Below are 16,068 nucleotides of genomic sequence, written 5' to 3'. Positions count from 1 at the left end.
TGTCACAGGCTGATTGCCTCCATGCCACGCCGCATTGAAGCAGTCATTTCTGCCAAAGGATTCCCGACCAAGTATTGAGTGCATAACTGAACATTATTATTTGATGGTTTTTTTGTTTGGTATTAAAAAACACTTTTATTTGATTGGTCGGGTGAAATATGCTAATTTATTGAGACAGGTTTTTTGGGTTATCAGGAGTTGTATGCCAAAATCATCAGTATTAAAACAATAAAAGACCTGACAAATTTCAGTTGGTGGATAATGAATCTATAGTATATGAAAGTTTAATTGTAATCATTACATTATGGTAAATAATGAAATTTAACACTATATGCTAATTTTTTGAGAAGGACCTGTACATATAACCAGAATGTTAGGACAAGTTCTAGGAATGTGGAAGCTATACTGACCGCAATCCTGATCCTATCCACACACACTAAAGGCAGCCGTGGAGCGTTACCTAAAAACCTAGATGCCTCTTCACAGCCTGAGAAACTGACTGCCCCTAGAGAGAAAGCAAAGACCTCACTTGCCTCAGAGAAATAACCCCAAAGTTTTAGACAGCCCCCCACAAATAATAACGGTGAGTTAAGGGGAAAATACAAACGTAGAAATGAAACAGGTTTAGCAAATGAGGCCCGCTAACACTAGATAGACAGAAAATAGATAGGAATCTGTGCGGTCAGTACAAAAACTATCAAAAATAAACCACGCAGAGAATACAAGAACCCCCACACCGACTCACGATGTGAGGGGCGCACTCTGCACCCCCAGAACTAACCAGCAAGCGAAAAATAACATAAAAGCAAGCTGGACTGAACTCATCATATACTGAGAAACGTTTTCAAGGAAATAATGAGCAAAATGAACAAGCAAACTTAGCTTCTCCAGCAGGAGACTGGTCACAAGTAATATTCAGGAGAGCTCAGAATCAGGACTGAATACACCGACAGCAGGCAACAAATGAAGGTCCAGGTGAGTTAAGTAGGCCCAGCATAGCAGGAAATGAAGCAGCTTAGCCCAGCCAAGACCAGCCATATCGCTAAAGGCCACCAGAGGGAGCCCAAGAACAAACTCACACAGTACCACAGGAGGGAGCCCGAGAACGGAATTCACAACAGTACCCCCCCCTTGAGGAGGGGTCACCGAACCCTCACCAGAGCTCCCAGGCCGATCAGGACGAGCCGAATGAAAGGCACGAACCAAATCCGCCGCATGGACATCGGAGGCGACAACCCAGGAATTATCCTCCTGACCATAGCCCTTCCATTTATCTAAGTACTGCAGCTTCCGTCTCGAAATACGAGAATCCAAGATCTTCTCCACCACATACTCCAACTCCCCCTCGACCAAGACAGGAGCAGGAGGATCAACAGAAGGGATCACAGGCACCACATACCTCCGCAACAATGACCTATGGAACACATTATGAATGGCAAACGATGTTGGGAGGTCCAAACGAAATGACACATGGTTGAGGATTTCCAAAATCTTATAAGGACCGATGAAACGAGGCTTGAACTTAGGAGAGGAAACCTTCATCGGGACATAACGAGAAGACAACCATACCAAATCCCCCACACGAAGTCGGGGACCCACACAGCGACGGCGGTTAGCAAAGCGCTGAGCCTTCTCTTGGGACAACGTCAAATTGTCCACCACATGGTTCCAAATCTGCTGCAACCTATCCACCACAGAATCCACCCCAGGACAGTCAGAGGGTTCAACCTGACCCGAGGAAAAATGAGGATGAAAACCAGAATTGCAAAAGAAAGGTGAAACCAAAGTAGCAGAACTAGCCCGATTATTGAGGGCGAATTCAGCCAATGGCAAAAAAGTCACCCAATCATCCTGATCAGCAGAAACAAAACATCTCAAATAAGTTTCCAAGGTCTGATTAGTTCGTTCGGTTTGGCCATTCGTCTGAGGATGGAAGGCCGACGAAAAAGACAATTCAATGCCCATCTTAGCACAAAAGGACCGCCAAAATCTGGACACAAACTGGGATCCTCTGTCAGACACAATGTTCTCCGGAATACCATGTAAACGAACCACATTCTGAAAAAACAGTGGCACCAAATCGGAGGAGGAAGGCAGCTTAGGCAAGGGCACCAAATGGACCATTTTAGAAAAACAATCACAAACCACCCAGATGACAGACATCCTCTGAGAGACAGGAAGATCCGAAATAAAATCCATGGAAATATGCGTCCAAGGCCTCTTCGGGACAGGCAAAGGCAAAAGCAATCCACTGGCACGAGAACAGCAAGGCTTGGCCCGAGCACAAATCCCACAGGACTGCACAAAGGAACGCACATCCCGCGACAAGGAAGGCCACCAAAAGGACCTCGCCACCAAATCCCTGGTACCAAAAATCCCAGGATGACCCGCCAACACCGAAGAATGAACCTCGGAAATAACTCTACTGGTCCATCTGTCCGGGACAAACAGTCTCTCCGGTGGACAACGGTCAGGTCTATTGGCCTGAAACTCCTGCAACACCCGTCGCAGATCAGGAGAGATGGCAGACAAAATCACCCCCTCTTTGAGGACACCAGTCGGTTCAGAAACTTCCGGGGAGTCAGGTACAAAACTCCTAGAAAGGGCATCAGCCTTCACGTTTTTCGAACCCGGAAGATATGAAACCACGAAATCGAAACGAGAGAAAAACAGCGACCATCGAGCCTGTCTCGGATTCAACCGTTTGGCAGACTCGAGATAAGTCAAATTCTTGTGATCCGTCAAGACCACCACACGATGCTTGGCTCCTTCAAGCCAATGTCGCCACTCCTCAAATGCCCACTTCATTGCCAACAACTCACGATTACCAACATCATAATTCCACTCGGCAGGCGAAAACTTTCTTGAAAAGAAAGCACATGGTCTCATCACAGAGCCATCAGAGCTTCTCTGCGATAAGACAGCCCCTGCTCCAATCTCAGAAGCATCAACCTCGACCTGAAAGGGAAGAGAGACATCGGGCTGGCGTAAGACAGGAGTCGAAGAAAACCAACGTTTCAGCTCCTGAAAGGCCTCCACGGCCGCAGGAGACCAATTCGTCACATCAGAACCCTTCTTGGTCAAATCCGTCAAAGGCTTAACCACACTAGAAAAATTAGTGATGAAGCGACGGTAAAAATTAGCAAAACCCAAGAACTTCTGAAGACTCTTCACAGATGTAGGTTGAGTCCAGTCATGAATAGCCTGGACCTTGACTGGATCCATCTCAATAGTAGAAGGAGAAAAAATAAAGCCCAAAAAGGAAACCTTCTGGACTCCGAAGAGACATTTAGAGCCCTTCACAAACAAGGCATTGGTACGCAGGACCTGAAATACCATCCTGACCTGCTTCACATGAGACTCCCAATCATCAGAAAAGACCAAAATATCATCCAGGTACACAATCATAAATCTATCCAGATACTCTCGGAAGATGTCGTGCATGAAGGACTGAAACACAGAGGGGGCATTAGAAAGCCCAAAAGGCATCACCAAGTACTCAAAATGGCCTTCGGGCGTATTAAATGCTGTTTTCCATTCATCGCCCTGCTTTATGCGCACAAGATTATACGCTCCTCGAAGATCTATCTTGGTGAACCAACTGGCCCCCCTAATCCGGGCAAACAGATCGGACAACAGTGGCAAGGGGTACTGAAATTTGACCGTGATGTTATTTAGAAGGCGATAATCTATACAGGGTCTCAGAGAACCATCCTTCTTGGCCACAAAAAAGAACCCCGCACCCAAAGGGGACGAGGACGGGCGAATATGCCCCTTCTCCAAGGACTCCTTTATATAACTCCGCATAGCGGCATGTTCTGGTACAGATAAATTAAAAAGTCGTCCCTTGGGGAACTTACTACCAGGAATCAGATTTATAGCACAATCACAATCCCTATGAGGAGGTAGGGCACTGGATTTGGGCTCATCAAATACATCCTGGTAGTCCGACAAAAATTCAGGGACTTCAGAAGGGGTAGAAGAAGCAATTGACACCAAAGGAGCATCGCCATGAATTCCCTGGCAACCCTAACTTAACACAGACATTGCTTTCCGATCCAGGACTGGATTATGAGCCTGCAGCCATGGCAGACCCAACACGACAACATCATGCAAATTATGTAGCACAAGAAAGCGAATCACCTCCTGATGTGCAGGAGCCATGCACATGGTCACTTGAGTCCAGTACTGAGGTTTATTCTTGGCCAATGGCGTAGCATCAATTCCCTTTAGTGGGATAGGGAATTGTAAAGGCTCCAAGATAAAACCACAGCGCCTGGCAAATGACAAATCCATCAAATTCAGGGCGGCACCTGAATCCACAAAAGCCATAACTGAGTAGGATGACAGAGAGCAAATCAAGGTAACAGACAAAATGAATTTAGGTTGTACAGTACCAATGGTGACAGACTTGGCGAACCTTTTTGTGCGCTTAGAACACTCTGAGATAACATGAGCAGAATCACCACAGTAAAAGCACAACCCATTCTGATGTCTGTGGGTTTGCCGTTCAACTCTGGTCAGAATACTGTCGCATTGCATAGGCTCAAGTTTCTGCTCAGAAAATACCGCCAGATGGTGCACAGGTTTGCGCTCCCGCAAACGCCAATCAATCTGAATGGCCAAAGACATTGACTCATTCAGACCCGCAGGCGTGGGGAACCCCACCATAACATCTTTAAGGGCTTCAGAAAGACCCTTTCTGAAAATCGCCGCCAGGGCACACTCATTCCATTGAGTGAGCACAGACCACTTCCTAAACTTCTGACAGTAAACCTCTGCTTCATCTTGACCCTGAGAGAGAGCCAGCAAAACCTTCTCTGCTTGGTCTACCAGATTTGGTTCCTCATAAAGCAATCCAAGCGCCAGAAAAAACGCATCTACATTTAGCAATGCAGGATCTCCTGGCGCCAGAGAGAATGCCCAATCTTGAGGGTCACCACGTAACAAAGAAATAACAATTTTAACTTTCTGAACAGAGTCACCAGAGGAGCGAGGTCTCAGAGAAAGGAATAACTTACAATTATTCTTAAAGTTCAAAAACCTAGATCTATCTCCGGAGAACAGCTCAGGAATTGGTATTTTAGGCTCTGACATAGGACTGCGGACTACATAACCCTGAATGCCCTGTACCCTTGCAGTGAGATGATCCACACTAGAAGACAGACTCTGAATGTCCATATCTGCAACTGAATTCAGAACCACCCAGAGATTAAGGGGAGGAGAGAAGCTAAACACAGTGCAGAAAAAAAAATGACTTCAGGATTTCTCTTCTCCCTCTTCTGCTGCATTAACACTTTGTGGCCTGCTGTACTGTTATGATCCGGTGGTAGGATCTCAAAACTGACCTGATACATATAACCAGAATGTTAGGACAAGTTCTGGGAATGTGGAAGCTATACTGACCGCAATCCTGATCCTATCCACACACTAAAGGCAGCCGTGGAGCATTACCTAAAAACCTAGACGCCTCTTCACAGCCTGAGAAACTGACTGCCCCTAGAGAGAAAGCAAAGACCTCACTTGCCTCAGAGAAATAACCCCAAAGTTTTAGACAGCCCCCCACAAATAATAACGGTGAGTTAAGGGGAAAATACAAACGTAGAAATGAAACAGGTTTAGCAAATGAGGCCCGCTAACACTAGATAGACAGAAAATAGATAGGAATCTGTGCGGTCAGTACAAAAACTATCAAAAATAAACCACGCAAAGAATACAAGAACCCCCACACCGACTCACGATGTGAGGGGCGCACTCTGCACCCCCAGAACTAACCAACAAGCGAAAAATCACATAAAAGCAAGCTGGACTGAACTCATCATATACTGAGAAACGTTTTCAAGGAAATAATGAGCAAAATGAACAAGCAAACTTAGCTTCTCCAGCAGGAGACTGGTCACAAGGAATATTCAGGAGAGCTCAGAATCAGGACTGAATACACCGACAGCAGGCAACAAATGAAGGTCCAGGTGAGTTAAATAGGCCCAGCATAGCAGGAAATGAAGCAGCTGAGCCCAGCCAAGACTAGCCATATCGCTAAAGGCCACCAGAGGGAGCCCAAGAACAAACTCACACAGTATCACTCATGACCACAGGAGGGAGCCCGAGAACGGAATTCACAACAGTGATGTATTTCTATGCAGCTGTCATGCTCTGGTCAGGAGAGAGAACTGTCAGTCCGAGGATTACAATACAGTCCTCACACGAGAAATACAGCCATCTATCTGCCCCTTAAAGAGGAAATATCATCAAGTCAAAAGTTTTTGCTCCTATGTTATTCCAGCCTTTGCCATTTTGTTTTTTGTTGCCATAGAGTTTCAGAGATAAGTGCCTTTTTTAGGGTTAACTTTTATGATCTTTACCAAGAGAGCATTGCTCACATTATTCTCTGAGAGCATATCTATAGGATGCTCAAAATTATTACTGTGTAAGATACAAACATGCATGCGATGAAGTGCAAGTGAAAAACAGCAAAAATGTTTTTAAAAAATAGGTAATAACGGCTCCACAAGGCACAATTAAAATACAAATAAATAATAATAATAATAAACACATTCAGCATAATGGCTTTACGTATGATCTTTTGTAGATTTTTTCATTAGCTAACCAGTATTGCACTAACTGGTGAGTTATGGTTATCTGGACTACTATTAGTGTTCACTTCATAGAACAACTTCAGATGACCATTAATTGGTTGAAAATGATGGTTTACATCCATGCATGCACAGACACTTCTCACTAAATACTTTAAACTAAAGCCAAGAATCATTCTTTCAGATATTCTGTCTTTGGCTCCAACAGTGAACAGTCCTGGCACTGCCAACTGAGTAATGAAGACAGATAAGTTTACAAAATGGCATGATAATTTAGAAGAACTTAAAACATCATCTCAGCTTAACAGCTATAACACAGTTTCCATTATATCGTAACAGGTCCATAAAGTAAGCACTCAATTTATAAGGCTGCCATTGAGAAAACTCCAGCTCCAGTAAGAAATGTATCATCCCTACATGGTAAATTATTGGCAGCAAAGTAATGCATCTATGTATTTTAGAGAAAAAGAAAAATGCAGGCAGTACTCAGAAGACTTTCAGATGAAGAAAATTGGTAATTTATTTACCCACAAGTAAGATGGCAAGGTTGCAGCTCATAAACTGAACTTCTGTCATGCAGCAAAACAGTGAACAACAGTGCTTTATATAAGAGCAATCACATTAGTATACGTAACATAAGGAGTCAATTAGTAAAATCCATGTAACTACAGTGTAAATAGTTCAAATAATAATATAACACATAACACAGAGGTGGACTATTAATTTTCCGGAGGGAGCCACCTGAGAAACCGCTACTGTTGTGGAGGGCCGAACCAATAGGCTGAAATTAATTTAGCTCAATGTTGATATTAACATCGTGAGGGCCCCCGAGAGTTAGTGACAGCGCATAGCGTTGGGTGCTCCACTAAGCAGCGCGCGGTGCTCTCATTGAGAAGCGGGTGCCAGGTGCTGGATCCTGTGGTGTTCTCCCCATCTTTCACAGGCAGCGGAGCACGCAGAGGACAGAGACCTTTGTAGCAGCCCTTCCCAGCACTTTTGTTGCACAGATTAATGGACTAGGGGCTCAGCGGGCAAAACCGGAGACCGCCCGTTGCCACGAGAAGCTTGTTCATGTATGGGCGGGTGATGCCTGAAGACACTGTGCCAGCCGTTGCAGGGACTACCACCCCCACTGGACTACATGCATCTGAGGAACATAGGAGTCAGGATAAGTTTCATACCAAGACTGTTGTGTTATATTACAATTTCCTTTGTTAACTTGTCTCAACTTGGCTAAACTCATTCTACCACCTGGTCAGGCTGTGCTCACATTGTCCATACTCGCCTGTACGCCTCTTGAAGGAGTAGAAGTGCAGACAGAGCCAACATCACTGGAGCAGATGCCCTCTGGCTTAATTGTTGCTCGGACATTGGCCACCGTCCAATGGCGGTAACGTTGTTGTACAGTGCGTCAACCTGGGGGAAGACAATCTTACTCTCCCACCCAAGAGTGAAGTGGCTCAGGTACTGGGAATGCTAGAACAGTTGATGCAACCAGAGGCCGTACAGTTGGCAGTAAGGCAAGGAGACCCATGGACTGTAGCTGTTGCAATGACACTGGAGAAGTCGCCTGGAAGCATGAAGGAGGGTCATCGAATTTTGGAGCAGATGCGGGTTTAAAATTGACAGGACTCTCACCACAACAGGTGCAACAGGTGGAAGCTGTACCAGGGGGTCTTTACTCGCCATGAAGATGACATCGGGTGCACCATGGCCATCACCCACAAAATTCCTATAGGGAATGCTGCCCCAGTTCGAGAGAGATATTGCCAGATACCGCCTCAGATGTGTAAGGAGGTGAAGGGAATGCTGGCCCACATGCTGCAAAGCGGAGTCATATGTGAGAGTCAGAGCCTGTGGGGGGCTCCTATTGTTCTAGTCCGAAAAAAAGATGGAACTCTGTGCTTTTGTGTGGATTACAGATGACTAAATGCTTGTACGGTGCTGGACTTCTACCCATTTCCCAGGAATGAGGAATCCCTGTCTGCCTTGAGGAAGGCGAAGTACTTGTCATCACTGGATCTGGCCAGCAGGTACTGGCAGGTGCCCATGGTTGAACATGACTCATATTGCCCATGGGATTGTTCGAGTTTAATCGGATGCCTTCCGGCCTGACTAATGCTCCCAGGACGTTTCAGCAGTTGATGGAAAGATGCTTAGGGGACTTTAATTTTGAAGCAACACTCATCTACCTCGATGACATCATTGTCTATGCGCCCAATTTTGAGGAACATCTTCAGCGGCTGGAACAAGTGTTGAGTCAGCTGCAGAATCATGGTGTAATGCTATTGTAGGAACTCAAGGATTCTGATAGCATGGGGCAATGAACAGACAGAGACGGGTTTCTTTAGTGCAAATAGTGTATTTGTACAACAGCAATAACACCCAAAACAATATACTGATAACCCACAGTGTCCTGAAATGAAACGAGTCCTTGAAATATATATAGCGAATCGGCGGAGTTCTTAAGGCAAAGTCCTCAGCAAGGTGAGTGTGATAGGTGACGTGGTGCAGATCCAAACACTGTCGGCACAGAAAGAGTCAAATCCAGGTATGAAGTAAACACAGGGAAGTCCAGAACAAGTCTACAAGTTCATCCCAGGTGTGGCATGAACACGGGTAAGTCCAGAAACTAGTTCACAAGTTGATCCCAGATGTGGCATAAACACGGGTAAGTTCAGAAACAGGTCCACATTAAAGTATTATACTGGTGTTGTTTCCAATAGCTCCCGCCGGGGGGAGTAAATGAAGGATTAAGTAGCAACACACAGTCCCGAAACAAGTCCCGAAACAAAGTTCCAAAAACACAGTTCTTACCAGAAGGAGTGAACCGAGGGTTAAGTTCCAAGTCAGCAGACTAATGATAACCTAGAGAGTGTAGCTTACAAATGCAGGAAATGTCCAGAGCCAGAGGTAGAGACACACTCAGAACCAACAGCTGAGCTGAAGGAGAACAGAATCAGAATACTCCAGCAAAGAGGCTGACACCTGACCCGGCTTTTAAACAAACAAACAGGAAGTAGGGCAGACAAAAACAGCAAACTCCATCTTAACAAAGGGCAAAATCATTCACAAGGTGACTTAGAAAACCTGGAATACTGACACATGGTATGAAAGTGAAGCCCCAAAAATGCCACCTCTTTCGCCAACAAATTGAATTCCTGGGACACATCGTATCCGCTGAAGGAATGAGGCTGGCGGGTGAAAAGATAGTGCCTGTGCAAGACTGGCCCACCCCGACAACTATGAAAGATGTTCAGGGCTTCTTGGGACTATCCGGATGCTACTGAGGGTTCATAAAGAATTTCACCCATATAGCTATCCTACTGCTGGAGCTACTAAAGGGAGTGCCTTCTGGTTCAAAGAATCGAGCTATTCAATAGGGAAGCGACCAGGAAGAAGTCTTCAGAGCTTTGAAGATGGCCTTGACAGAAGCCCCAATACTCGCCTATGCGGATTTCTCACAGCCCTTCATCCTCCACACTGATGGGAGTCTACAAGGACTGGGGGCCATTCTATCACAAATGCAGGAAGGAAAAGAACGTTAATCTAAAAATTGAGACTATTGATGAGGTTGTGAAAGCTTGTGTTCTTCTGCACAACTACAACCTGGTAAAAGAGCGACCAAACGTAGAACCTGAAAAACCTGTTTCATTGCATGATTACCAAGATTACTATTATTATATTATTATTAATATTATTATTACCAAGGACTACAGTGGAAGTTGTTCAGATGAGGGATAAGTTTGCTGCTTATTTTGTTTCTGATAATGGATGTGTTGCATGGCAAGACCAAATGGTTTAAGCCGCCAAGAAAAATTTTCCTTTAATGTTGAAATGTCCCTGTAATGTTAAAATGTCCCTGTAATGTTAAAACTTCCATGTAATGTTAAAATGTAAATGTAATGTTAAAATGTACCTGTTCAAATGTACATGTAATTTTACAATGTACCTTTAATGTTAAAATCTACCTTTAATTTCACTATGTACCTGTAATTTTTGCTTACTCAAATAATAAAATACCTCCAGTTAAACTTACAAGTTCCCTCAACAATACAATACACACCTGTGTGTGTTTGTGGTGGCGGCGCACAAAGATACAAAGAAAACACAGATATTGTGCAAAAAAAAAATATACATTTTATTTACCAAAATTTTAAAAAAAATGGGTTTAGGATAGGGGTGCTTGGGTTTAGGATCGGGCTCTATCTGAGGGTTAGATGGCGTGGACCTAGAGGGTGTGGAGATGTGAGGATTGGATGGTAGTTGATGAGGCAGGCGTTACAGGGGAAGGGTCAACAAATTGAAGGATTGGATCATGGATGGGAGTGGACACATCGGTGATAGATGACACAGTGGAATCATGGGAATGGTAGACAAACTGGAAGGGACAGACACAGACACAAGGGAAGGTAGTGACACATTGGTAGGTGAAGGTGAAGGTGGTGGGTCCAATCTTGGAAGTTTTTGTGGCTCCGGGTCTTCATCCTGGTGGGAAGAGGTATACTCTTTGTTCTTTGTATTCTTGGCTGACTGGGAGTGGTGTCCTCTCTGTATTAGTGTTCTGGCGTGGTGCTGGGATGGGCTGCGTTGTGTATACTGCTGGCTGCAGGGGTGATGGAACGGGCAGCGTTGTGGATACTGCTGGCTGCAGGGGTGGTGGAATGGGCAGCGTCGTGGATACTGATGGCTGTTGGAATGGGCAGCATGGTGGATCTCTAAACTGGAGGCGGTTTTGGTGGAGGATAGTTCGGTGCTGTGGGAGTTTGCAAGTAGATGTTTGGCTGATGGTAATATCCTCTGGCCTGAGGATTGCAGCTTTGGAAGTGCTGCTGCAATGCATGGCTGTAAGCAGCCTGGCAAGCCTGCATGACGTTCAGCTGGAGTTGAGGAGTAAGGTTATCAGACATGTTCCGCTCTATTGCTGAAAAAAAATGTCTCGCTGGTCTCTCAAGGTCGACCTCCAGGCGGTCTAGGCGTTTGTTGACATCCTGTAAAAGTGTGTTCACATGGGTGAAGCTACTCTTCAGTCTATCACCAAGCACCCTAATCCCATCCTGGAAGACCGAGCTTAAGTGCATAAACTCGGGCATGCCTGGCCTCTCCCAAGCCCTCTGCCGCTGACGAGAAGACCCAACTAAAGCAGAAGAAGAGAGCTGGGAGAGGGGAAAACCAGATGGACTGGCTGCATGTTCCCCAGCCTGTGAAGCCTGCCAGGTTGCTTTATCGCTGGTTCATGTTTGGGACTGCGTATGTTTGTTGGCTGGTCAATGAGGGGCCGCTTCAACAGAGGATGATCCAGGTTGTGCTGTGCTGCACCAGGTTCTGTGTGAAAAATAAAAGCAAAACATTAGTAAAACAAAAAAACCCCACAAAAGATACTTACATTCGCTGAGCAAGTGCAGGGATTAGAAAACCAAGGATGCGGTGGTATTTATATTTTCTTAACCTTTGAGCAGCACCGCTTTGAACCCGAATATCCTCTCCGATGTCCTTGTTGAAACGGTCCTTCATGGAACGCCAACGGATTTTGATTCTCTTCACTGTGAAGGGGTAAAAAAAAGGAAAAAATTAGGCTGGTTTCACATTTGCGTTTTTTGCCGCGGCGTTTTAGCGCAAAAGAACGCATGCGTTTATGCGTTTTTTTTCCTATATTTAAAATTAAAAACGCATGCGTTTTTTTAATGCGTTTTGCCGCGTTTGACGACGCATGCGTCGTTTCTATGCTTGCGTTTGGTTGCAGAAATGCAACATGCAGTAATTTCTAGAGGCGTTTTTTTGCCGCAAAAAAAGCATGTGTTTTTTTGCGGCAAAAAAACGTATTGCTGTCTATGTAAACGCATGCGTTTTTAAGCACATGCGTTTGGTTGCGTTTTTAAACGCATGCGTTTCCATAGAAAAAAACAAGAATACACACTGATAAGCCACCCCCCACCATCAAGGTGATAAAGGGATCCAAACCCTAAACCTAACCTTACCCCTAACCCTACCCCTAACCCTAGGGATGCTAACCCTAACCCTACCCCTAACCCTAACCCTAACCCTACCCCTAACCCTAGGGATCCAAACCCTACCCCTAACCCTAACCCTAGGGATCTAAACCTTACCCCTAACCCTACCCCTAACCATACCCCTAACCATAACCCTAACCCTACCCCTAACCCTAGGGATCCAAACCCTCCCCCTACCCCTAACCCTACCCCTACCCCTAACCCTACCCCTAACCCTAGGGATCCTAACCCTACGGATCCTAACCCTACCCCTAACCCTAGGGACCCTAACCCTACCCCTAACCCTACCCCTACCCCTAACCCTAACCCTAACCCCAACCCTAGCTATTTCTATTTATAGTGGGTTTTCTTGTGGATTTTGATGAATGGCAGCTGTCACACACTTCTCAGCATGCGTTTCAAAAACGCAAACGCAGGAAAAAACGAATGTAAACGCAGCAAAACGCCGCATTTTTTTACTGCATGCGAAAACACATGCGTCTAAAGAACGCAGCGTTTGCATGCGTTTACATGCGCTTTTTTTACCACCTGCATTTTCGTTTTAAACGCTGAGTTTTTAAACGCAAATGTGAAACTAGCCTAATACAGGCCTACATCTCAACACACCTGTTGTAGCAACCAGTAAAGACAAATTGATTGGCTGATTGATTGCATATTGAATGCAATACAATGCTTGACATACATAGGTGAAAGCAAGGCCAGGCAAGGCACACAAAATGTTGCAAATGGTCAAGTGAAATCAAGCAAAATGCTACATTTGGCATCAGAAATGTGCTTCGCTGACACTGAAAAGTATTCACATAAAGGGTTAAAAGACAACTTGACCTGATTTCAATTCAATTTGTTTTTGGAAACCGGATCAGAGAAGGAGTGCACTATTTCCGGAGATACTGCAATAACGGGTCAATGCGTGGAGTGGACAGAGCAAGCTCAATTTCCAGCTCCCTGGGCTAAAAATCAATTTAATATATGGCCACCAGACGTATCAGATATTAAACTGATAAAAACAGATACTACACTACATCTTGAGCGGCGGCGGCGGAGACGACGACGGATGCAAAAGGCTGGGAAGTGATAACCAGAAATGGTTTGCCACTTCTGATGCACCTAGGCCTAAAACTGACACCCATTGTGGAGACAGAGCAAAAAGAGTGCCGCAGGGAAGACATTTCCAGAAACTGTTGGATGCATTCTCAATGACAGTTCTGCTGTGTGTCCGTGTGTGTTCAAGCTGTGCACAACGCGTTTTGAATCTGCATAACTCCGCCTACTTTGACCACACCCTCCATCCCCATTGCGACTGCACATGAATGTTCCGTGCTAAGATTCTATCTACTGCAGGCAGCGCACCTGGTTGGTCAAAAGCATTAGAATACTCACACAGGTGTAGATGGACAAGACACGCAGATTCAAGATCAGCACAGACACCAGTTTTCCTTTTTTTTCAACTACATATAATACACCACATTTAAAAGTCGGTGGTCCACAAGAGGGAGACAATGTTTTACAAAAGAATTCATGCGGTCACAAATGCGGTATGTATGGCAGAACTACTCATTGGATACTTCAATTGAAACGTCACCAAGTACTGACAGCAGGGGCCTAATTTTGTAGATGGCACAGTATATTTGCCACACTGTAAGAAAGGCCTAATACAGGCCTACATCTCAACACACCTGTTGCAGCAACTAGTAAAGACAAATTGATTGACTGATTGGTTGATTGCATATTGAATGCAATACAATGCTTGACATACATAGGTGAAAGCAAGGCCAGGCAAGGCACACAAAATGTTGCAAATGGTCAAGTGAAATCAAGCAATATCCGAATATCCTCTCAGATGTCCTTGTTGAAACGGTCCTTCATGGAACGCCAACGGATTTTGATTCTCTTCACTGTGAAGGGGTAAAAAAAAGGAAAAAATTAGGCTGGTTTCACATTTGCGTTTTTTGCCGCGGCGTTTTAGCGCAAAAAACCGCATGCGTTTTTTTTCCTATATTTAACATTAAAAACGCATGCGTTTTTTAATGCGTTTTGCCGCGTTTGACGACGCATGCGTCGTTTCTATGCTTGCGTTTGGTTGCAGAAATGCAACATGCAGTAATTTCTAGAGGCGTTTTTTTGCCGCAAAAAAAGCATGCGTTTTTTTGCGGCAAAAAAACGTATTGCTGTCTATGTAAACGCATGCGTTTTTAAGCACATGCGTTTGGTTGCGTTTTTAAATGCATGTGTTTCCATAGAAAAAAACAAGAATACACACTGATAAGCCACCCCCCACCATCAAGGTGATAAAGGGATCCAAACCCTAAACCTAACCCTACCCCTAACCCTACCCCTAACCCTAGGGATGCTAACCCTAACCCTACCCCTAACCCTAACCCTAACCCTACCCCTAACCCTAGGGATCCAAACCCTACCCCTAACCCTACCCCTAACCCTAGGGATCTAAACCTTACCCCTAACCCTACCCCTAACCATACCCCTAACCCTAACCCTACCCCTAACCCTAGAGATCCAAACCCTCCCCCTACCCCTACCCCTAACCCTACCCCTAACCCTAGGGATCCTAACCCTAGGGATCCTAACCCTACCCCTAACCCTAGGGACCCTAACCCTACCCCTAACCCTACCCCTACCCCTAACCCTAACCCTAACCCCAACCCTAGCTATTTCTATTTATAGTGGGTTTTCTTATTGATTTTGATGAATGGCAGCTGTCAAACACTTCTCAGCATGCGTTTCAAAAACGCAAACGCAGGAAAAAACGAATGTAAACGCAGCAAAACGCAGCGTTTTTTTACCGCATGCGAAAACACATGCGTCTAAAGAACGCAGCGTTTGCATGCATTTACATGCGCTTTTTTACCACCTGCATTTGCGTTTTAAACGCTGAGTTTTTAAACGCAAATGTGAAACTAGCCTAATACAGGCCTACATCTCAACACACCTGTTGTAGCAACCAGTAAAGACAAATTGATTGGCTGATTGATTGATTGATTGCATATTGAATGCAATACAATGCTTGACATACATAGGTGAAAGCAAGGCCAGGCAAGGCACACAAAATGTTGCAAATGGTCAAGTGAAATCAAGCAAAATGCTACATTTGGCATCAGAAATGTGCTTCACTGACACTGAAAAGTATTCACATAAAGGGTTAAAAGACAACTTGACCTGATTTCAATTCAATTTGTTTTTGGAAACCGGATCAGAGAAGGAGTGCACTATTCCCGGAGATACTGCAATAACGGGTCAATGCGTGGAGTGGACAGAGCAAGCTCAATTTCCAGCTCCCTGGGCTAAAAATCCATTTAATATATGGCCACCAGACGTATCAGATATTAAACTGATAAGAACAGATACTACACTACATCTTGAGCGGCGGCGGCGGAGACGACGAAGGATGCAAAAGGCTGGGAAGTGATAACCAGAAATGGTTTGCCACTTCTGATGCACCTAGGCCT

General features: G+C 44.9%; 2 pseudogenes; both read right to left on the bottom strand.

The window, feature by feature from the left end:
* Positions 1–13,469: 13,469 nt before the first annotated feature.
* LOC143810920 (U2 spliceosomal RNA) lies at positions 13,470–13,680 on the bottom strand (annotated as a pseudogene).
* Positions 13,681–15,818: 2,138 nt separating this feature from the next.
* LOC143810900 (U2 spliceosomal RNA) lies at positions 15,819–16,029 on the bottom strand (annotated as a pseudogene).
* Between the last annotated feature and the right edge of the window lie 39 nt (positions 16,030–16,068).

The sequence above is a fragment of the Ranitomeya variabilis genome, chromosome 2, assembly GCF_051348905.1.
Source record: "Ranitomeya variabilis isolate aRanVar5 chromosome 2, aRanVar5.hap1, whole genome shotgun sequence".
In the NCBI taxonomy this organism is placed as follows: domain Eukaryota; kingdom Metazoa; phylum Chordata; class Amphibia; order Anura; family Dendrobatidae; genus Ranitomeya; species Ranitomeya variabilis.
Note: the sequence above shows the minus strand (reverse complement) of the source record. Positions and strands in the feature narration are given on the sequence as shown.